The sequence below is a fragment of the Corvus cornix genome, chromosome 3 (assembly GCF_000738735.6).
Source record: "Corvus cornix cornix isolate S_Up_H32 chromosome 3, ASM73873v5, whole genome shotgun sequence".
Lineage (NCBI taxonomy): Eukaryota > Metazoa > Chordata > Aves > Passeriformes > Corvidae > Corvus > Corvus cornix.
This window is the reverse complement of record NC_047056.1, coordinates 61,797,682-61,822,659: the sequence shown is the minus strand read 5'-3', so window position 1 is coordinate 61,822,659 and position 24,978 is coordinate 61,797,682. Positions and strand designations below refer to the sequence as shown.

The 24,978-nt window shown below is 39.6% G+C and overlaps 1 long non-coding RNA gene across 2 annotated transcripts in view; it reads right to left on the bottom strand.

The window, feature by feature from the left end:
• Positions 1-24,978, bottom strand: part of LOC120411784 — a 97,847-nt gene that overhangs the window by 62,417 nt on the left and 10,452 nt on the right. For both annotated transcript variants that reach the window (XR_005604302.1, XR_005604303.1), the window contains exon 2: positions 11,320-11,396. This is a non-coding gene — a long non-coding RNA (uncharacterized LOC120411784). The remainder of the gene's footprint in view (positions 1-11,319; positions 11,397-24,978) is intronic.

The window sequence follows — 24,978 nt, the reverse complement described above, 5'->3', positions numbered from 1 at the left end:
AATAATTGTCTTAGTCACTAGCCTTAGGATAGATGAAAAGACCCATTTCCAAAAAAGGTCAGATAAAATGCTGGAAGATGAGGACAAGCTGCGGTTCTAAAACTGCTCATTGCAGTATTACTTGTAAATATTTGTTATAATACATTTAAAAAACCCACATCCCCCTAGGCAATACTGATAGATCCTCACCTATGTACATAAATATAAATAAAGACAGAAGGAAAGAAAGAGCAATCACACCTAGTATTAATGCAAATCTAATTCCTTTTAGTAATTTGGGTGCTATTATTCCATTCCTCTGGCAGCTATGGATAATTGTGAGCTCCATGAAAATCGATCACAGGTTTTTAGCATTTTAGAAACTATGTCTGTGAGTGTCATGGTCTTTCAATACTGGGGAAAAGGCCTAGGAATTTTGGGTTTGTTCAGATACTGCCTACACTGCAGATGAGTATTTTTCTTTCACACATGGGATCAATTCCTTTGTGCTAACAAGGATCCACCCACTCCCATTCCTTGTTCCCTGGCTTAGCATGTACCTCAAATCCTCACATGCGGTTCCTTGTGCCTGCAAGAACCAAATTTTGCAGAAGATAATCCTGAAGGATGGGGCAGGAAATGTGAGAAACTAGTGCTAAAAGTGGTGTAGAATGAAAGTTCTGGTTAAACCACCCATTCTCACTGGAGCTTTAACTCCTACAAATGTCAGAGCCTTACTCCAGACTTTTGTTTTCTCTTGGTTTGGAGGAGAGTTGTTGCCCTTTCTTTCCACGAAAGGTGTACAGTAACTACCTTCAAGCTCCATTTAACAGTAGCCCTTTTACTATGCTAAGGAAAATTATTCCCTGTTCACAGCTTAAGAGAACCGGGGGACATTTTTTTGTTCTGATGACTCTGTTTTAAGTGAAAACACAATAAAAGACTGAAACAGATGGCAATTTATTTGTCTCTAAAGTTTGCATGTGTGTTCCATGACATTTTTATAAGACTTTAAAGATTCCTCTTTTTCTGTCATCATTAGTCTGAAATTGCTTTTTCCAATAAAATTAATCTGCTTGACTGCCAGTGATGTTGCAGTCTCAGAAGACGGCTGGCCTTTCTTCATAGTTTTGTGGTGCCAACAGGGTTGCTGTCTCTGTATTTTTTTTAAGACTCCTGTAGACTTTGATATTCAAGGGTTAGACCTATCTGCATGCAGCACTCAACACAGATTCATACAGTGGCTTGATGAAGCTTTTATCTTCCCCTCTTTTCCTTGTGCCTGGAACACAGAGCAGACACTGCTGGAAAGCTCTTTGCATACTCACTTTTTTAAAGAAATATTTAATATTTGAGCCTGACTTTCACCAAGAAAAGCAGTTCTGAGTCTTTCTTACTAAATCAAATCTTTCCACGTGGCTACTAAGTCCAGATTTTATTAAAATTTCCATAGTTTCCTCTATATAGAAGTGAGACTTATTGATCTATATTTCCCCAAATCATTCCTGATAGCTTAAAAATGGTATCACATTTGTTGCTTTCTCCTTCTTTAGGAATGAGAATGATTTTAAGTGACAGATTACACATAACATTTTCACATTGGCATGTGTGTTCTTTCAGAAAACCCATGCGAACACCATCTGGTCCTTCTGATTTCCTACTTCTCATTTTATAAATTTTATTCAAAAATCTCTTCTGACACTGCAATTTAAAACAACCCATCAGACTCAGCCCTTCATAAAGAAAAGCTGTGGTGGAAACCTCCCTTACTAAGTAAAGATTTAATTTAGTTTTTCTTTAATGATCTTATCTTTCTGGAAAACTTCTTTTACAGCTGAATCTGTTGACTCTACAGACTCTTTGCCACGCTTCTTGATTCTGATGCATTTGAAACCTTGTTAAGTTTTTATTTCATTCCTTCCTCTATTTAATAAGAATTCTTCATGTTTTGAAAGCTCCCATGAAACTTTAGAACTTATGCTAAGTATGCAGCAAAACATTGCATTTATGACAAGAAAAGCTAAAAAAAAAGAACACGACAAAAAAAGAGAATATGCTAACGCCTTCTCTTCAAATGTAACTTGGTAGATTTTTTAAAAAAAGTGTTATAACTTACAAGGTATAATAACTCTACTGAGAAACTGCTAAAAATATTGATTCTTCACAAATATATTATTCACAAAAAATAGTATTATTTGTTCTCCTCTTGGCTAACAAAACCAAGGGATTACAGATATCACTGTGTGTCATGCTCCATAAATGAAAATGTTCCTTTCCATATGCACTGCACATTACATTAGTTTTGCAATTCATATATGAACTTTCTAGTTTGGCATAAGATCACATATACACTCAGACACACAGGCAGAAAGCTCGAATATAAATACACAGCTTTGCCCCTTTCCAAATGCAAATGCTCAAGGCTCTTCCAGCATCCATTGCAGCCAGTTGCAAAAGTAAGTGTTCTAGTTCATGGAGCTCAATTTGTCATCAGGGAAAATACTGGAGACTGTCAATGGGTGAGTGCTGTTATGGGAAGCTAATCTGACTTGGACAGGAGAGAAACTGAATATTAGCTTTTTGGTGAGAGGGAAGAAAGAAAACATACAGTCTATGTTGTTCCACTGCAAGATCTTCCCCATTAAATCTGCTTTATCACGGATGTACTTCTAGACCAAAAAGATGAACTGCCAGGAACTCTATTTGGAGGCCACATGCAGGCTCACAGGAGCTGGATCACAGCAGCTATATACACAGACAGAGATTTATGAGCCCTTGCCTCTGATTTTATTGATTTAGCAGGTTAAGAGCAACTCTGACAATGTTACTGACTGGAGTTCACATTTCCATCTTGCTTTGCAGCCTATAACCAGATATAGACTTACTGACAAAGGAGATACTAGCCAGTAGATTAAATGGTAAACACCAATTTAAATATCAATCACTCATTATAGAATGAGTTGCTCCCATGGGACTTAGGGATCAATTACAAGAGCAGATAAAAGCACAGATATGGGGCTGCCTATGTGCTTCCTACGCTTCCTCAGACCATGCAGCTAAAAACAGCACCACACCTCACACCTCTGTGCCCTGCTCCAGCATTGTGGCTCTGCTCACAGCAAGTGTTGGTGTTTCTTAGACATATTTTTTTCTATGCCCACTACGGACATTTGGATTTAGTCCTTTTCAGTTGCACAACTACATTGCACAAATAATACACACACACACACACACACACAGACACAGACATACAGACACACACACACAGAGACACAGACATAAAAACACCCAAACCCTGGCTACCTGAGTTTTTCAATTATGGCTTTACTGAAAAATAGCTCCTGAATTTAATAAGGACCAATGTGTAAATTGTAGAATCTAAATATTCTGTCAGTACTATGTCCAGGCACCACTGTGAAGTGAGCTTTCCTATGATATAAAGTTATTAACAGCTTTTGGCATAGAACTGGCTGTTCTGGTAATATCAAGGACTGATGTGGGTAGATCCACGAAGATGTCTCAGCCATAGTGTTTGCATATTTAATTTCAGTTTTCCAAAACCAGAAATGACATGTGTGAGATGCCTACATCTCACCAATCTCACTCCCTCTGCCCCTGCCATCATTCTCCATTTCCTTCTCTCACTTCAAACAGCCATAAATGAAACAATCCCTTCCTGGTTCAACACAAACATTTTTTCTACCCTGGCCTTTCATATCTTATCCATCTAATCCCTCTCTGAGACAGATGTTGGAACAGAGCATTCCTTCATGAACATTCCCTAGACAGAAGAGAGAACTGCAAAGAAAATCACAAGCTAAAGAAAAACTTTTCATATTATATTTCATCTCTGGAAAAAAATATTTTTGCATGACAATGGTCCAGCATTACTTTTGCTTTCTGAGACTAATCAATTTGTGGAATAAAAAAGTCATGATTTTTGCTTGTAACAGTTAAAGTGTTAGGAAGGAAGTTGAAAACAAACACAAAAGAAGCCAGCTAGTATCCAACCAGTTATCTATCATAATCTCTAAACATTTCTAGTAGTCTCCTTGTTGAAGATAAAGTGAGTCCTGAAAAGATATACTATGTTTTACCCAAGATTTTAATTTACCTATGCTTAACAAAATAACATGGATTTGAACCCTACTTACCAAGATGGTCTAGGTCTGTATCAAAAGTCCTTTCTTTCCAATATTTATATTTCCAGTATTTATGTATATTACCACTATTTGTGTTATTTAGAGATTGTATAAATAATGATTTAAGGTTTTCTCCTGGCTCATTGATAAAAATTGTTTACATTACAGGGCCATGAACTGATTTCTGTGGCCAGGGACAGCTCTTGCTATTGCACTGCAGCAAGTGAAATAAATTTTGCTGTGCACTTCTGCATGTTCATAGGAATTCAGTCCTGGGGAAATCAATTTGTTTTACCTATGCTGTAACACAGTAATGAAGATGCAAATAAGTTAAAAGGTCAATTTTATATTTAGAGTTGATCTTAGAAGGACAATCTTTTCAAAATTAATAACCATAATGAAAATTTCATCCACTCTAGGAAGAAGAGGCTTAGGAGAAGGCAGTCTAGTAGTCACATCAAGCACTTAGAACTTACGTCTGAAATTCAGAAGCGTCATTTCTACATTTATTAGGCACGTAATAAACATGCCTCATTCTCCAAAACAAAATCACCTGACTGGAGTCTTGGAGAAGAATGAATTTGATTAAAAAAACCCTAAACCTGTGTGTTAACTTTGTTAGCTAAACCTATTTGTCCTACAAATTTCTAACAACTACTTCAGGGCAGTGTACTGTGAAAAGATGAAGCCCACAGACATCTACATTGTGAAAGGGGTATGGACATATAAATGCTGATAACTTACAGAATGTTTCCTTTTTTCTTTTCTGTTATTCTATGTAGCTGTGTAGTCTTGCCCTGTAATACACCAGCTTTTCTGAGACATCTGAACCCTCAACTCCCTTTTATTGTGTCCAGGTTTGAGATTTCATTTGAAGTCTTTTACCAAGTAATTAGTGCATTTAACTTGACCTGTATGTTTCCTATGCTGCAGTGGCTCAAACAAAATGTTCCACGGTACTAAATCAAATATCTCACCATGAAAATTATCTTAACCCTATAACTTTTATCAAAAAAACCCATAACCTTATTTTAAAGAGTCGTTTGAGATAGGCTCATGGGAAAAGGCTACAAAATAATTCCTTGGAAAGGTCACTTAATTTTTCTTAGGACTGAGGGTAGCTTGCCAGGCCTTGTCACCTTGTTTACCCTTTAGAGTAAGCCCATCAGATGGCACTGTTGCACACAAACTTTTAAATGTTCTCTCAGCCCATTTGAGCAAAATTCTAGCCCTGTAAGAAGGGGGTTTTGTTGATTCTTTTTTCCCCCAGATCTATGGCCCCAGTGGGATCCATGAGATGCAGTCACTGCTCTTTTTGTTGGACTGTCTACCACAGAAAGTTTTTTGCCAGATAGAGCTACCTGACCTTGAGAATTGGGTGTAGGCATCTGAACAGTGATCCTTGAAAGGAAAGAAATTCCTGGAGTGGTGTGTAGGTGTATTATAAACCTAGATGCATTAAACCAGGACTGTGATACCACTGATGACAGTGGCAAGGTTGCACAGCCATTTTGAGAAGGGAAGTAATCCTCCCTTTCCTCACTTCTTCCTCTCCTGCATGCCATGTCAGTGGATCTCTGATATTCAGGTGGGCCAATCTGTTCTTTCCAACCTCTGGGGATACAGCCTCCCTGGGTCAAGGTGAGGGTCAGAGTCTTCATTCAAAACAAACATGGAATATTAGATGTAAGAATCACGGAAAGAAAAAGCAAGGTGCAGCTCAGGAAAAAGTCTGATTTGTTCTACATGCTTTCAGCCTTTCCCCTGTCTGCCTTAAACCAACTGATGTCATACATGCATTCATTCTGTAGTGTTCCTTATGGTTGCTTTGTTATTTAAGGGAAGAGGCATTAAAAATTGATTAAAAAGTGCTGTATTAGCCACTGAGGAACACATGTACAGCCGTATCTTTGCATATGCTCTTCAGAAATTTTATTATGTTAGAAATACAGCATCAAGTTAGTAAACAATCAATCTGACCAGAGCAGTTCTACTACCTGTTAGCAACATCTCCTCCTTAGACTGCCTGTCCTTGGTTTCTTCACCTCATGAAAGCAAACAGGCTTGAAATGTAACTAACGACTCCAAATGTCCCACAAATTGAGTTCCTTTCCTAATATAGAATCACAATGTTATGATTATAATAGAACATTCTCTGTGACAGATATTCAACATCTCGAGAAAAATCCCAATCATGCAAGTTCCTAAAACAAAACGGAGGAAATGATGTATGTGTGTGTGTATGCACGTGCACTGTGAGAATACAGATCATCTTTTGCCTGAACATTGTATTTTAAAATATCCATTATTTATTAATCCAATCGTAAGTTCAGTGATTTAGTTGTCTTTCTTATTTATTGCCAGGAAAAATGCTGTGCTAGTTGGAGAAAGCACAAGAAATAACCTTTACAGAAATTATTTTTCCAATCACATAAGACTTCAATATTCTTTAAGTGAAGGCCTCAACTAGTTTTGATGATGAATGTCAGAAATTAAAGTTGAAAATACTGGGTGAGTTCTTCAGCAGGCAGAGTAAGTGTAATTATATGAATATAAACTGGGAAAGAACTGCTTTGCAGAATATATGACATACATAAAAATAGGCTTAATTGAGTGCAGTGGGCCAGACAGTAATATTACCATGGGTTTCGATAAAACAGCAGTCAGACTCCTCCTAGTTTGACTTGCTTTAGTCTGACTTTAACCATCACCTTCATCCATTTGTTTCAAATGAATCAATTCTGGTTTACACCAGTGTGGCAGGAGGAACAGGTTCCTTGCTGTGGCCAAACACTTCAGCAAGTGAACTCAGTGATGGATCACAGAGTTATTCTTAAGCAAGAAGAGATTTATATACAATTTGTGGCCCATTTGTTTTGTCTGTAGTCTTGAATTTAAATTAATTCCACACTCCTTTTTGAAACACTCCTTGACCAAGAAGAGAAGTTCGAACTTCTAAATGATCCCATAGCTACCCAGTTCTGTGTGGGAATTGCATTACTCGGAGCATGAGGAAAATGATTTGCTGTATCTAATTCACTTTATTTCATCCCTGAGTTTAATAAGGATCTTTCCATATTGCCACTTTCACAGGCTGACATGAATGCTCTTTTTTCATGATGCCTTCTTTGAAATAGAACCAGGCTCTGAAAAGTCCCCTTGGAAATGTGAATGTGTCTGTCCTGTGACATGCTTCATTGGGAAGGAGGAACGCCAGGGTGACTGATGGAGGGTTTGTGCCCTAAAGTAAAGGAACAGGCTTCCCGCAAAAGGGGACAGAAGAAAGGGCTTTCTTTTTCCATGTGTGGTCTGTTAGGAAAGGTTGGTTATAGTTTCACAGTAAACCTGGATCACCCTCTTCCCACCAGCCCTCAGGAGCCCACAAATCTCAAAACTGTGAATGCAGCAAATGAGTCACCACACATGAGTTAATGTTTCAGCAGTCTTGCAGATGAGCCCTGCAAGGACGTGAGCGCTGCTTGGGGCAGCCACAATGCAGGCGCCTCATAGGGTTCAGCTGAGCCCATGGTGTCCTGGCCCCAGTACCAACCATTTTAAACTGACTGTGACCTGAAGATATGAGGTGCTCATTAGAGGCCTTAGTAGCCTAATATCATCAGTAGATTGAACCAAGCTGTTCTAGTCTTTGCCAGGACAAACATTAATAAAAGGGACCATGTCAATAAAACTTTCCAAGATGAACCCATAGAATGAGGCACTTATAGACTATTATAAACAATTTGCCCTTTGGTGGTTGTCCGTTATCAGGCCCAGTCAAAGCCTCGATAAGTCTTGCCTCTTTAGGAATCATTAGTTTCCTTGGAAATTTAAACAGCTGTCACTTGTGATACTCTTCAGGTGTACATGTGGGAAAGATTAGCTAGTGTTTATAATCCAATCTGTTCATTAAGTGCCTGCCCATGTGGAACCTCCTTCACAAGTGAAGAGTCCGGCCTGCAAAGCTCCCACAGATAATTGGAGGCAGCCATGAATTATGCGAATGAGCTGTCGACAACAGGGATCGTGAGGCCTTACTGGTATCAGCTGGTCTCAGGACAACTTTTAATGATTCCTTGAAAACAAGATCTGGCCTCTCTGGGCCCATGTGCTTAGTTCCCATGAATGAGGAGAGCCAGGCTGATAGCTTGTGCTTTCTGCTTGGGCTGTTGTCCTTCCAGCTTGCTCCTGCTCTTCGAGATGGCGTCTTTCCACAACACAGTGAAATGCCTCCTCCTGGAATCAGGGCCATATGAGGTCACCAACAGGCTTTAGTGGCCCCAGCTGGCCTCACTCAAGATGTTCACCCACACTTCCTCTGCCCAGGGGCTCTCTGTACAGTCATGAATGGGCACTCTGGCCTGTCCTGAGCTAGGTGTGACTATCTCTAGCCCTGCCTCCACAAAGGGCCTTGGTTCTACTCCATAGCTATCTGGAGTCCTTGGTGGATCCCTCAGTTGTATGTTGCAGCTTGTCTCCAGCTCTGCCTGCAGGTCCTTCTCCTTTTGCTCCTGACTGGAGTCCCTGGGTAGACCCCGGGCCCGGTTTACCCCTTATGTTAGGGGCTGTGAATGGCCCCTGCTACAGACCATGTGTTACTGTGCCCTGTGGGTGGGGGTATGATCTGTGCTGGAGTTGCTCTTGGCTGTTGATTTGTCCAACTCCATGGTACAATTCCTGGTTGTAATCTCATGATAGACACAAGCTCCAGGTTTTGTCTATGCTGCTTCATTGTGACCACTCTTTCTTCCTTGGGAGACAAAAGATGAGCATCTCCATCTTACACTCTAGTACTGAAAATGCTCCTGAAGCTGATGATTCTATGGCCATGCTCGCAGTCAAGGGGATGGGTGTCACTGGGTACTGCTGTTTTATGAAACAGTGTCATAGCTCAAGGAGTCAAGGACTTGCACAACCATGTCCTTAAGAACGCAAGTACTTTTAAACACCTACTTATTTCCATTCTTGCTTGTTGTGCAATTCCACTTGGGCAGCCAGATCAGACATCATCACAATAGTTGGCATGTGACCATTTAGCATGAGATCAGTGTTTCAGATGGCACATGGTTTTGCTAAAGACACAGGGAGCAGATGGCAAAATACAGCCTTTCCCACTAAAGCTACTAAGAGCGGAAGCTGCTAAATGCTTTGCAGAGGATGCAAGTCATTTTCTCAATTTACTCCTTCTTCATTATTCTAAAAAGATAATTATTATTTTTTCATTCTCCAGCCCTTTCTTGAAGTTCCTAACAGTCAGCTTGAATAAAATTATCCTAATTTTTCTTCTCTTTCGCTGCTTATCTTTAAACCATTGCCATCATAATGAAAAGAGAGAGACTGTATCTCATTTCAGGGTCCACCCAAGCCCGGTTTAGGCTGACTGCAAGAACTGCTGGGCCTTCAGCCAAGGTTTCTCATCTAGGCCAGGGTGGAAGGTTTGGGTTTTGAGTGAGAGTTTTTGAAGGGATGGGTGGAGGTGCATGTCAATACTTCTTAAACTCATGCTCTGGCTTTGAAATACTTTTCTGGAGATAAACAGATCTTGCATATACCACACACCAATTCTGGAATTCATGCTACTGTCTGAGCTCCTTGACTAAGGATGATTTATCTTTGATATTCAGATGGGCTCCATTCTTACAGCAAAAGTCTGCTCTGACCCATCACATAGACCAGCATCATAAGTCTGTAAACTCTAAAGGCATGCCAATTATCAGACTGGCTCAGAAATGCTCAGTTGGAATAAATTAGTTTATTATTTTCTGTGAAGTTCATATATTGAGGGAAATCAGTTTGCCACTGAAACATGAAACAGTGAACTCTGGGGTCTATCTTTGAAGAGAAGCCTAGGTTCTCTATGTCATTACACCTACTGGTTGATTTCAAACAATGGTTAGGTATTTATGTTTTAGAGCAAGGACAGGATTTGACTGAAGAACCAATGAGTGAATGAGGCAGGCTGCATATTGGACTACACTAAGAGCAGCATTGCTAGTTAATTAAGGAAAGTTAGAATTAAACTTTACTTGGTGCTTGGGAGGCCATACCTGAGATACAGCATCTCATTTTAGCCGCAGTTCAAGGAGGAGAAACTGGAGAGAGACTAGAGGGGCTACCAAACAAGTTAGGAACCCAGAACACATCTCCCTCTGAGGAGAGGTTGAGGGCACTGGGCCTGTTTCTTCCTGACAAAGAAAAAGGGTGATTACTAACAACAGAAAAACAAAGATGTCAGAGCCAAATATCTGTCTTTTGTGGTAAAGTATATAAGAAGGATCAGTGGGCACAAAATGGGGCTTGGGAGGAGATTAGGAAAAACATTTTGACTAGGAGGGTAGAATAGGGGAACAAGGTAGTGTGTTGAGAGCCAGATGCTTCCCACTGGTGCCCAGCAAAAGGACAAGAGGCAATAGGTGCAAACTGAAGTACAGGAAACTTAATTTAGACACAGAAAAACCTTTTTTATGGTAAGGATGATCAAACATCCTTACCATCTGGCCACAGGTTGCCCAGAGTGGCTGTGAAAAATTCCATCCTTGAACATTTAAAAATATGACCAGGGAAGGTTCTGGACAACCTGCTCTAGCTGACTCTTCTCTGACCAGGGGGAGTATATTAGATGATTGTAAAAAGTTACTTCAAACCTCAGCTGTCCTCCGAACCCCTGAAGTTTATCTATTGTTGCTAGATTGGTCAGAGTCTGGAACCTCATTTTTTTTCCCCCCCAGCATATCATACATACAGTCAGTTTTTCATCATCCAAAGCAAATTTTCAGGTTGTGCATTAACCATGAAACTTGTGCAGAGACATCAAACCTTGCTCTGTTTGAGTCAGCACAGTCTCTGAGTTTGTGTGGTGCTGTACATCACTAAGCTGGGTTTGCACTACTTGAATGACTTTTCTTGAACATACCCTCAAAGTACAATCTGATAATTTGGATCACCTGTATTTTGACACTGAGTGGTTAGGATTAGTTCTGTAATAATCTCAATAAATTAAAATACGCCTTTATTTAAATTTCCCTACCAATATTGAAACAGTCTGCTTAAAAATCAGGTTCTGTTGGTGTCACATCTGATTTTCTCTCCCTACATGTATCAGATTATGCTCAATTTTTAAGAACACAATTTATGAAGGAAGCCATTTCTCATAAGAGGATATAAAATGTAATCTACATTGTTGCTATTCTGGAACTCTTACCCGATTCTTCTCCCAGGTGTATCGGTACTGTCACAGGTGTACCACAAGTTGCTTCTGCTAAATTTTCCTGTAGTTTCCTAAACATAAAAGAAATAACCTATTCAGTTTTTCCTAGTCTTCAGTAATTCTTTTTTTTTCCCTAGATTATTTCGATTGTACGGTGCCCAGTTCCCTTTAAAATGTACTGCTTTAACATTGCACTATGCAACTGCTGAGTTTCTGAAGCTGCAGACTTGGGAAATGTTTCCTGGTAGGAAGACCTTCCAAGCCTGCAGCTATATAGTTATACTGCATGTGTAGCACAAAACACAGACCTCTACATTTATACTGATGTCAGTACATTGATATCGCACTACCTATTGGGAGGTACCTCATTAAAAAAAAAATTAAACAATCGTGCAGGGTAGCTAGGAAGTAGTGTGAACATGGCCATTGTACTTGCACAGAGCAATTAATGCCAAGTGTGAACACCTAGGAGGCTGAGCCCAACCACTCTTTTTGACTGCAAATAGGTGGTTGACTTTCTCTCTGCCACTAAAAACCAGATATTTCAGCAGAAGTAGCTTATATCAAATTACCTTAAAAAAATCCCAGTTGCCTCCCAAAACTAGCCACTTTGCCTTGACAGAAAGCTCGTCTTAAACCCTGTTTACTTTAACAATAGTAAACAATTTATGAGAACAAATTGGCTGAAAGAGGACCTAACAGCTTCTTTGCATTCGTATCAGTGATTGTATCGGCACATTCTCACTCAGTGGTGCTGCAGTTACTGACTTGGCTGCTCTGGGAAGTCTCCATCCCAGCTGGAGCTCAGAGCTACATAAGTGTCTCCTTTTGGTCTTTATTGAAGACTAGTAACTAACCTTGTCAATTGAAGGAAGGACACTACCTGACCCCTTTTTTTTTCTTTTTTTTAATAGTGATTAGTAACTAGCCCATAAGAGCACTACATATTTAAGGCTTAAGTCAACCCTAATATCATTTCAATGACTCAGCTGCATTACATTGATAGTTAGATGGTCTTCTACCTCACCTGCATGGTCAGACTCCTACAGGCTACATTAATCTTGTGCTCTTTTATGTCCTTTGCCAGAGTATCTAGAGGAAAAGCTGCTGCCGGCATGGCCATGTTTTTGTGAGTAGCTGGCCATGCTGTGCTATGTGCTGACCTCAGCACACTTACATGTGCTGGAAGCAGGCTGTAATGGACTGGAGCTGTAGAGAGACATCCTTATTTCTGCATCATAGTAGAGCATAAGTGAGAACACGCCTCACAGCAGAGGACCCGCTGTGGCTGTGCAGGCACTTAGGGAGCTTTTAGACAATGAAAAGGCATAACAGAGGTGCCCGCAAAATTTTAGATGCCTTCACAATAAGGAACTGCTGAATAATAGCATTCTTCATCACTTTTCTTGGATCTAAGTTTTGTCTACATTGCATTCAACCCGGCTGCTCTTGATCCTTCTAAACAAATTGGAACAATTTTTTTTGGTACAAATGAGTTATATTTTATACATTCAGCATAAGAATTTTAATGAAGTTTTGGAATTTTGTTTCCAGGATGAAGTTTGAAATATTGATGTATTTTCTTTTCAGTTCCTCCCTTTCCTTGGCAATCCCCTGCTAGCATTAGATTAAAGTATTTGCCTTTCTGAATTGTAGCCTAAATGGTTACAGCTGTTGAATCATCCCAGGCTAATCAGGATGAATTATGGCATCTGATATTTGAATAGACTTAGCTCTCACTTCACTTGGCTTTGTAAATCACTTTGCCTATGTCTACACAACCTTTGACATGAAACCATGCTCATGGCATGCTCCCTGACACAGCTGCCTCGCAGGAGGCCTGTCTGGGCAAACCAGGTGGTGAGACCAAGGCTGTGGGATGCCACCTGTTGGGATGTTCTCCGAGATCACCTGGGGCCAGTCTCTCGGAATGGCTGCCTCTCTGTGGGAACAGTGAAGTTGTGTTGTGGTTGGCCCCAGGGGAATCCCTCCAGGCTGTGCTGGGAGCAGTGAAATTCAGTGACAGTAACCAGGGGCCCCCAAGAGTTCGGAACACCTGAAGCATCCACATACAATCTTGTACAAATACTGAGTTTTGAACTCTGAGGTGCTGGAACTGTGCTGCTATATTTTTGTTCCTATTTATAGGCTACAGTGATGTTCCTGGTGATACTCACACCAAAGAGTGACTCCCAACCAAATGAGGCAGATTGGCCTGTTTCTGTACTGCTTAAGTCTCAGCCATTTGGAAGGCTAGATTTTATCTGTGCTGCACATCAGTGGTGTGCACTGTACTACCTCTTCCTCCCTCTCCTCACAGACACCATTGGACATGCTAATGAGTACCAGAGTCTCTACTCACCTCAGAAAGTGTGAGCCCTCACTCATGTGAGATGTGGAGGGAGAAATGTGCCAAGAGAACCAGGACTGGGATGGATGATGCTGCCTGCCCAACATGGACTGGCCCCAGTTAGTGCTTACATTTTTCATCTAAAAGAGCTGTTGATAAATACGAAAGCACAGAATGAGTGCAGACTATGCAGTATTCAGGGAGAATGTGGAGCTGGCATAGGGATGTAGACTAGTGTTGCACAAATTGGTTTATAAAGTCCCTAACTTGCAGTGAGAGAGGGGCTCTGGCATATATGTGCATTCAGTGCACAACCCTGCAGCTCACCTGGGTCCTTCAGTCCTTGAGGCTGTGTCTGCACTTCTTCCCTCAGCTTCTCATTTACAACCTCCACACCTGAGGACCCACAAAGTCACAAGACTTTATTGTCAAACTCCTCCTGGCCCTGTCTATGCTGGCTGTTCACAGCTTCTAGGGAAGGAAACTTGATGGGATCTAGTGATGCCTTAGGTTTTAACTTTTATATTTTTCAAATCCTGTACTGCTTAGTATGTAACTCTGAAACACCATATAGACTGTTAGCTACTGTTCTCTCATGCTGGTTAGACAAAACAAACCCTCTCTGGGCCTGGATTCAAGGACACCTTGTTGTCCCAGGCCCCAAAATATGTAAACTAAAGCCTCTGACAGGAGGAGCAAACTTGGGGTAATTACATCACTACCTGAAATTATAATTGGAGAATTAACCCCGACATGCAAATGGACCAAACTTACAAAAGTGTGAAAAACCTGTGACCCAGTGTGCATCTTGGGTGGAGCCCCTTGGAGGCTTTTGACTGCCCAGGGTGTACCTTTGAAGGCCCTTCAAATAAATACATGCTTTTATTCTCTTAATCTTGTCTAGCCTCTGTTTTCAGGTAGCCACTTCAAGGCATCACTAGTGTTCTCTCACTCTGTTCCTTCCTTTTGGGAAGACCACCACTGAGCAATGCCAATTCTTTTGTTTTGAGCTGGATGCCTTGAAGGAGTGGTGATATTATTGGCATGCCTCTGCCCCACCCACACATTCTAGTTTTGACGCTTTCTTCCTCTTTGATGACTCTTATATTTTTGCTGATTTTTTAACTTCATCATCCTTAGCCCTGGCTGGGCAGCTGGTATTAGACATGAATGAAGTATGTTTTTAGGGGGAAATCCATTGACAACAATGGAAAAACAAGAACAGAGAAAGCAAATGAGTGTGCTGTGAGGAATCCCAGTTTTAAACAATTGCCAGCTGAGAGATTTCCAGAATCAGGTATAGTTTCTGTGCATTTAATACTCTGCAAAGGATTTTTCTTCCATTACCTGGTGTAGTGTGCCCTCAAACCCATCTGTGTACAACATCCACTGCTGCCCATACTGCAAGAAAACCCTTGCTGTCACATTTGTTTGGATCAGAATATGCAGACTTTGCTTGATGCTTTGCTGGCTTTTCACTGGAGGAAATAGTGAGCCGCTGATCCCTATTCACCTCTATGCCTCTTATGATTATGTAAACTCCTTCTATTTTCCTTTGGTGGTTTATTTTTCAGAATAAAGAAGACTGGCCTACTCAGTCATTCCCTGTAACTGAGTCATCATTTAAAAATGAAAGGACTGTTGCTTATAAGCAATTTATCCTTTCTCTAGATTATTAATCTTTTATGGATGTAGAACTACCATTGTTAAATGTCATCTCCTTGTACTGACTCTACTTACACAGAAAAATATACCTAGCACTGTTACTTCAGAGGTAGTAGTTCATGATATCCTTGGAACTGTCTTGTAAACAAGGATAACATGAATCTTTCATCCCCCATCACAGAGACATTCCTATTTCTATAAACTTGGAGGCTTCCTGTAATGCAATACAGTAATATCACAGTTCAATAGAGTTTTCAGTTTCACTGAAGCAACAAACTAGGAAAAAAAGAGTATGTCTAAAAACTCTTGGAAGGTACAACTTGAGCTACAGTAAGCACAAGCCAAGTGTCTGCACATGCTTACTTTTGTTGTTTCTCCTGCAGCAATTGCAATAACCATATAATGTGTATGTGAGCCTTCAATGAGGCTTGTCCTGAAGGCTGCAGGAATGGTGGTTCAAGTGCTTCTGCCCATAAATAACATTGTCTCCCATGATTCAAGTTTGCTGTCTTTGAGACTTCTGCTCTGATTTTTGCTCATTTGTAAATGTAAAGCCCATGCTGTCAAAGATAATCTATTAGGATGCTCTAAGAGATTTTCTTAACTACAATAGGCTAGAGGATACATTTTGTATAATCAGACTTTTTTGTAAATTATGTTTCTTTTCATTGGCACATTAAACTCTGTTGCTTTTGTCTCTTTAACCATATGATGTGTAAATCATCTTGCTGATACCAGCATCCTAAGAACCAGTTATGTGAAACAGCTTTTGCAGAAAATGCTTCTTGCCCTTTGACCATTTAAAACCCAAACCAAACAAACAAAAAATCCTCCTGTAGCTAAGATGTGATCTGTTTAACTCAACAGGAGGTTTCCAGGACTTGGGTGAATTTTAACCATCCTTTTTGACATAAGTCAAGCTGTGCAAAGCAATGAAATTCTGATTGCTGTGTGGTGGGATGACTGGATAGTGTTACAGTTCCCTCATTAAGAGGTACTGGAGTTAAGCAGGGGGAGTTGAACTTTCCTCTGTATTAAAACAACAAGCGTGGGAGACGAGGAGAGCAAGCTGAAGAACAGGAGTTCACCTTATAACAACAAAGACTTAACATGCAGTATATCAAGTCTCTTGAACTTTGTCCTGCTTGGTAGTTTATCAGACAACCAAGATGAACAAAATAGCAAAGAATGATTTAAATCTGTCCTGATTTCAATCTTCTGGCCTAATTTTCAACTTCATTCTTTTTCTGTTCTCTCATTTCATTGTTCTGTGTTCCCCCTCCTCAAGAGACATTCACAGTTTATATTAATCTTAGAGTTCAAAATATATATGGATCCCATTAGTGAAATAAAACACAATGAAGATGAGTGAGATGTAAGACAGAAGTTTTTCTAACCTAGTGGTGATTTCCCCCTTTTTAGCACTGTATCCAATTTACTCTAAAAATGAAACATGGCTCAAATAGTCTCCACTAATTTTTTGTAAATGTTAACAGTACATAACTACTGTTAAAATCTATGGCAATATATTTGTGGCTTTTTTGAAACAGCAAAGATTTTTCATACCACCAAGATGAAAATAAACTCTATAATATGAACTGACACTCTGAATCAAATTTTACAGACAGTCTGTATGAAAATTGGAAGACATGACATTTCAGTTCACAAAGTTAAAATCAGGCTATTTTGATTGGGGGGGGTTGGTTCCAGAAAAAGACACCACAACTTACAAGACCACCATTCAGCCCTGGTGAACTATTTAGAAGCAGTCAGTCATAAAATAGTTTGCTTTGGGAAAAAACAAATGATTGAAGTCTTGATGTTGAGGCAAACCCAAGACACCGAGAAACACTTCTGTTGATTACAGCTGAAGAAAAGCAAGTCAAGGAAGATAATTATGCAGTAAGCGAGCAATGGAACTGTAAAACTTGGTTTCACAAGGAATTTTGCCCCAGGTTCTGTCCTACTCTCCTTGGGAATTGCAGCTCCCTCTTCATACCTCCTTGGTTTTTCTTTTCCATGTGTTTAGGCTCTGTTAAAGCCATGTGTACACTGACAGCTCCTCTACATACACAGATTGATTAGGTAGAGCTGTAACAGTCTTTTAGCCAGAAACAGCACTAATTCAAAGTTTTGGAAGTGCTTTTGCCAGGACAATAAAGTTAAAACACAGTGGGATACTGTGGTTTATACAGAGAAAATGGTAGAGAAATGAAGTGAACCTGGTTCACTTACAGTGAGTATGAGTTCCAAACACTGTCAAAGCTTGAGCAAGGCACCGGTTTTCCCAGCCAGACTCTATGACTTCCTAATGGTGCCTGCAACAGCCAGCAGCTGCAAGAGTCATCGTCTCCTCTGTCACAGGGCCTTGAACAACACATACCTTTGTGTCTACAATGTGCCATGGAGTTAGAATTCAGTATCAGAGGGCTGAAGAGCAGACTAGAGCACCATCTTAACCACATTTTCTCTTCCAAGGAAATAGAAAAATTTTGCTCAGTGATACTCCCTCAATGCTTGGAATCATTGTGTTTCCTAAACAACTTACTCACTTGTAGGTTAGATAGGCTAATGTCTGGGCTAATAGCCAGAGTTACAGGAGGAAAAAGCAGTCATTCACTTTATTTTTCCTTCCTAAATTTTCTGCTTTTTGATTTATCTTGGTAAGTGTTTCATTGTGGCAAATACATTGCTCTCCAGCTACTTCGCCCTGGTGTGCAGTGCTTGGAGCGCGATGTCTAATTCAGTGGGGCATAAGACTAGCTTGAATTCCTGGATACTGCAGTAGCCTAAATATTTAAATAAAATGTTACTCTATTATGCTGTATGTTTAAAGTTTGGCCCATGTACATCCTCTCAGCAGTCTGCAGAGTCTGTGCTGAGGAGGGAAATTAGTATGTTTCTCCAACAGAACGAGAATGTATTCTCCATTGCCTTGGGTAACATCGCCTGATAAATTCACTGGAAGTGCTTCCAAATCTATTGTGTGCCTGGAGTTACCTGCAGTGCTACTAGGAAAAACAGAGAAACTTTTGGCCTGGATACTTGACCTAGTAAATACTTACGACCTAACATAAGCCCCAATTCAACAAGGTACTTAAGCACATACCTAAATACCCACATGAATAAAGTCAGCCACGCTTTTAAGTGTCTTGTTGAACCTGGGCCATACAGAAGCTGAACACATCAAGCAACTACCCACATCAAGTTCCAGTAAAAGAAAATTGATTTCCAGAGTGTATTCCCTCTGACTGTTAACAGTGAAAAAGAGTGGGACCGAAAATTTGTGCTGCTTCTCCTTCTTGGTTACAGACTGAAGCATGTTCTTCCTTTAATTGAAGTATTTTCTCTCTGGTACCAAGAGTGATTTATGAATTTTTGGAACTAGACCATATAATGTGAAACAAAGACCCATGTTTTTCGGTATTATTTAGTCCCTGAACCTTTCATAATATCAGAAACAGTCAAATAGGAAGATTCTAATAAATACAATGAATAATGAAATTATTTATTAATTAGATTAAAATTAGTAACAGGAAAGCCTGTTGAATTGGGTTGAACTTTGTGGCATGTCTCTTCTCCAAGGGGTTTTGCAGTCAGTGGATTAGTCCAACTTTTTATGTGTGGAACCTACTGCTTCAACAGTGGGGAAAAACTGCTCTGGGATATAATAGTTGGTTAGGCAGTGACTGGTTATTATTTTGATGTGTGTTTTATTGCCATTTTGAAAAATATCAGTGCACTATTGTCTAACTTATCACTTACAGATGCTTCATGGATGCAAACCAGAAAACTATCTGTGGATCAGCCATTTATCGTACATTCAGAGATAAGTGGAACTTTGGACCACAGCCTTCCAAAATTTTTTAAGGTAACTAAAGTTCTCTCTTAAAGTACATTGAGTGCTATCTTGAGATTTATACTGGCACTATTGTTGTACAGCACGAACACAGCAAAATCACTGCCTTTACTGAAATAATTACTTACACAGCATTATAAAACAGTCTGGCTATGTCAAATTGTTAATTCAGAATGCCCTCCAGCTAGTCTGTCTCCCATTAAACCTACTACTAGGTCAGATGATAGTGCTATTCCAACTTGCTCTATGGAGCTCAGGACAGTCTTGCTATATACAGCAGTGTAGACAAATTCATGGTTACCAGGAATGCGACAGCACTACCACTGCAGTTTTATCTGCATTGTGATAGTGCCTATGGACTGGGGAATCATAATTCTCTGTTCTAGCCAAATACAGTTGGATGTCAGTCCCTTCTCAAAAGGGTTTAATTATCTGCTTAAAGCAATGATTTAATCAGTGTGTTGAAAGCAGTAGTGATAGTAAAAGAAAAATAGGGTTGTATGGTTTCTTACGATATGCAATTTTTTTAATGTGTAACCTAGACATAAAAAGCTAAAAGATATTAATGACTCTTTGGATTGGATGATAGCCTGGTACCTCCAGGGATTTGATAACAAAGTGACCTTGTGGATTATGTATAGCTGTAAATGACTGCCTGAAAGAGAGGATGAAATGATTTGGACTTAAAAAATTGCAGGAAACACTCTTTTTCCACACGTCTGCAGAGGAAGTTCTGTTGCTTGGATCTCCTCAGTTATCTTCAGAGTGGCCCAAGCTATATCTATGCATTCATACTCACATCTTTGAACTAAGCCACTCTGAAGCCATTCTTTTATCAACAATTGCAGTACAGCAATTCTTTATATACAACATAGTTGGTATTCACAGACACCTAAGGAACCAAAAATATTTCCTCACTGCCAGCCAAAATGGACCTCATGCCTTACTTCCCTGGTCTTAAACCTTAAGGGCTTAATTTTGTATCTTGTTGACTCACTGGTCTAGAGAGATCATTCCTGTGAGGGACCTTGTTTCTGCATTGAGCACTGGTAGCTATCACTGACTTTGAGAAACAGCAGCTTGGAAAACTGGACTGCTGTGAAGCTGAGCAAGGACTTTGATCTCAGCTTGTCAAATAGTGTTCATCTTTCTTGTTATGAAACCTGAGCACATAATTTAGTTTCCTGTTTTACAGTTATGCAATGTTTTCTTAAGACCATTATTTGAATCTTCCTCTGAGTTGAGAATTGAAAGGTAATGCAAAGGTAACATCCATTTCACAATTTCCAACGAACAGGAAGATTTCTGGACATGAAAGGAACTGGTCTCACATTTTTTGGCCAAGGAGTCCTGAAACCAGATGGTATAGATTTTGTACCTAAGCCTATTCAGCGTTTACTGCTGGCTGCTGTATTAGTCCTGGCAGCTGCTTGGAAACCTCCTATCCCCCTGAAAATTAACACCTGGTTTCAGAAATACTGAAATACAAGTGATGGAAAAACTATTTAGCTTCATGAAAGGAAAATTCATGCATTATTAAATGGAAATTTGTTAGCCCAGAAGTAACTCTGCTTCTAGAAGAAGCAAAAGGCAAATCTGCTGAAAAAGATAACTTTGTCTCACAGAAAAAATATTCTAAAAAATAAGTAACTTTAAGGGTGTCATTAAACACATTCAGATAAATAAATGTTACTATTAATGCTTTAAGTGTTTGGAAACTCAACATTAACTTAAACAGTGTTTTCAGACTTGGGCATCTATCTCCGTAGACCTAAAGTAATACTTTGAAGTTTTCAGTCCATAACCTATTTGTTATTAAGTATGCCTGCACATGTTCAGATTTTAGAGCAATGGTTTGGTCTTAATATCTCAGAGTCAGTTACCCTGCCCACAAAATGAGGATCATGATTTCTGTTATCAACTTTACTGTAGTTGTGAGATGACTACATACCTGCTTGCAAAGGTCTCATAAGTGTTAAAGCCATCAATGGATGTGTACAGGGAAAAAAAGGACTAGATTTCACGAAGGGATTGAAACACATTCAATTTTGCTTATTTCAGGAGGAATTAAGAACCATTCTGCATTTTTAATATTTTCCTTATATGAATTTAGATCAGAGTCAATCCCTCTCAATTTTAGAAAATAAGTAGATTTTATGCATGTGATTGTCTAAGGTCTCTTTCTGAAATTCCATGTCCCTAAAATCTGCATTTTTTCCCATGCCTGCTTAGTGCCTCACACCCCTCAAGGCAGCCCTGACAAATGGCCAAGTGCAATGAATGCCAAACTCATGGAGCTTGTGCCTCAGAGACTGTAAAGATTTACAGGCTCCTGCTTGTCAGCTGTTGTCCCTTTTATAACTGTTTTTTTCAGCTCAACTTCCAGTTGTGGAATATGGGGCAAGGTCAGGTGTTATTGGTGCCTTGAGGGTGAGGAAATGTCTCCTTTTGTCCTCCTTTCTTCTTTTTGCCTCCTTCCCATGATTCATAGAGTCACAGAATCATAGAATCACTGAATGGTTTGGGTTGGAATGCACCTTAAAGATCATCTAGTTCAAACCCTCCTGCCATGGGCAGGGACACCTTCCACTAGACCAGGTTACTGTAAGTCCCATCCAGCCTGGCCTATGAACCTCAGACTCTCTCTAGATGGAGATTTTGACAGTGCAGCACATACTCCTCACATCTCTTTTGGCAGGTAATAGAGGATTATGACATTGTTTGGGTCCCCAGACTACTTTTTCTGAGTAGGTGGGCATCCACATGTCAGGCAGTGACTTAAATTTACAGATCTCTACACAACTTGATTTTGAACTAACCACTTTTAACTACTAATGTATGTCATACAGCTAAGACTTCAAAAAACTTAAACACCACCATCAAATTCACATTGTCTATAGTTTGCAAAACTTAATGTGGTCAAATGCACATTTAAAACACAGTTTCACCCCATAAATAAAATTTTTAGATAAACCAGTAAGAAAAACACATGCTCTTTCATAGCAGCTGCAATTGTTCTTCCAGCTGTGCAATACACACTAAGACAGGGGCTGGTGTTTGGCTCTGCATCTGTTTGCAGAAGCCATACACATTCCAGAGTAGCATTCGGGCACTGTTTTACTGAAATGTGGTTGAGCTGCACATGAAAGCAACAGAGAAGGTGGAGTGTGGTACAGTTTTGTAGCACATATTTACAAGGATGCCTTTCCAGTGCTCTTGTCCTTGTGCTTCATTATGAACTGTTTTCTATTTTGGCTCATGTGAATGAGTGTTAGTGCTCAGTTCATGTTTTCCTTGCCAAACATTTTATTGATCTCTAGAGTAAGTGGACAGCTACTCATCCAGCTATTGAGCATTTTTTTTAGCATTTTTGTTGTGCTTCAGTTGGAAGTCAATAGGAGAAGACATCTTGTAAAAGGCAAGATGTTTTTATTTAACATATGACATAGTAAACATACTTGTTTACAAAGATAATAGATGCTGAGGTTGCAACTAATCCTACAAATTTTTTTAAAAATCCTGATTTTTTTGTAGACTAGATTTTTTTAAAGTTGAGTAAAAAAGAAAGACTGGTTGTATTTCAAACACAAACTTTATTAACAAGAAATTCAAGACATGATTGTGTACAAAACTTGCATCTCACTAACTCATGATCATGTTGCTTTACAGAACTGGAAAGGCCCAAGTCTCTGAGACACCAAGTTAGATGCCATGGGCATTTTACCTCTTAAGTTATATTAATAGTTTTCATAGTTTGTTTCTAAAGTCAAATATATGAAAAAAATACTGCAAAATATTATAAACTACCCCATAAAATCTTTTGAGGTATTCCATGATAGGAGAAGAATTAACTAGGTAGTGGAAAAGTCAGCCATTAGCAAAGTACTCTAGGCATCCTAATCATGTTTTGCATAGGTACTGGGTGAGAACTTCACCAATAATTTTCAGATGCTTACTAAACTTTAAAGATTGGAGGAATATTTGGGATCACGTGATATTCTTCATGTACTGAAAAATTTATTAAAGTTTCAAAATTTCATTGAGATTAAGAAAAGGATCTATGTGCTTGGAGCAATGATTTTCAGGAGGCACGCTAAGAAGAGGTTTTCCTGTTCATGTGTACATAGATTTGTTGACCCAAACAGATAATAGACAAATCAGGGCTGATACTTGAAAAGTACTTAAGATATGCCAGAATCATATTTATGAATCATATGAATATGAATCATGATTATGATATGACAGAATACAGGTAATGCTGTATAAAGATGCATTAATAATCTAGTTATGGATATAGCAATTCATATCTCTAATAGGTTCAGGCAGACTTTTTTCTATGCATAATACAGCAAATTGATATATTGCAGACTTCAAGCTACCAGAGAAATGCTAGAACTGGAAATATGGAATCAAATCTTCCTCAACACAGAATTTCCAAACCCCATCTTGTACTTTGTTACGAGTAGGCAATTATGGGTGCAGAATTCAGAAATTCCATTTAATTGCTAAATTCAGCTTTATATACATATGGAACAGAGTGCCCAGAGGAACACAATCTAAATCAAAACTTCATGTCCAGACACTGCTGCTAGGAGAATTCAGATCTTTTGTATGCACAGCTGTACAAATATATTTAACACATTCTCCCACAAATTTATGCTCAGACCTGTAGTCATTTACTTTCAGGTTTAATTTTGTTGCTGTGCTATTGCACTGTTTCCCATTGGAGTAAGGAAAAATAAAATTTTGACATTAAGCTGTTTCATAGAAGATTTAATACATTTCTTACCCTGTGCTTGCTCCCTGACATCAAGCAACTCTGAGTGTTAGACAACATAACTCTGAGCTCTGCTTAAAAACTGAGAGCAGTCTAGTTCCACAACTGATACTGTCTAAAGAAAACCATGGCAAAACAAGGAATGAATGAAAAATAATTCTTTACAATGGCTGAAGCACATGCCAGAACCTGTGGACCAGACTCTGTATAACCAATTGCCAACTGGTACTTTCTACATCTTTCTCTCTATGATACCTTTGTGGTGAGTATATTTGTTCCAGGAAAAGGATTTTTGGTGCATTTTCCCATTTCATTTTGGGGCTGAAGGTTGCATTCCCCATCTCCCAGAAGCATGCCACAAGGCTGTGGACATGCAGAGATGCCTACTTCGCCTTCTGCATGTTGAAATACTGTTGTTGTAGCAAACAGAGCATGATTAAGGACTAGAAAGAAAAAGCACAAGTGGCTGATATTTTAGGCTAGTGGTCAAGACAGCCTCCAAAGGTAGTGGAGATTCTTATTATGGACCCTGGTCCTAGCTAGATGGAGCATAAAATAAAACCCAGAAACAATCCTAACAAGGACCAGACTCCTTGTTAAGTCTGAGCTTTTCTAATTTTGACATGCAACGCCTTGCTCAGGACTCTTAACTTTCAGCCCCACTGACAGGTACTACAATCATTGTTGCATTCCTCCACAGCTGCATGTACAGAACGCTGAACAGGGGGCCAGGCAGAAAGTCTGGAGTGTAATAGTAGTAACTATGGTGTTTATAGCATGACACTAGCAGGCAGCAGCTCTGGTCCAAGCCAACAAGAACTCTACCAGCCAACTCCTGGATACAACCCAGAGGCTGGTGTATGGCAGGCACTGTCCCCAACGGTGGGGATTGACTAGATCATCCTATATTTAGGGAGAATTTTGCCATTAGTACCTGAGTGTAGCATGTCTCTTGCTCTCCGACCCATTACTATGTCTAACACTATACTCATAAGAACAGAG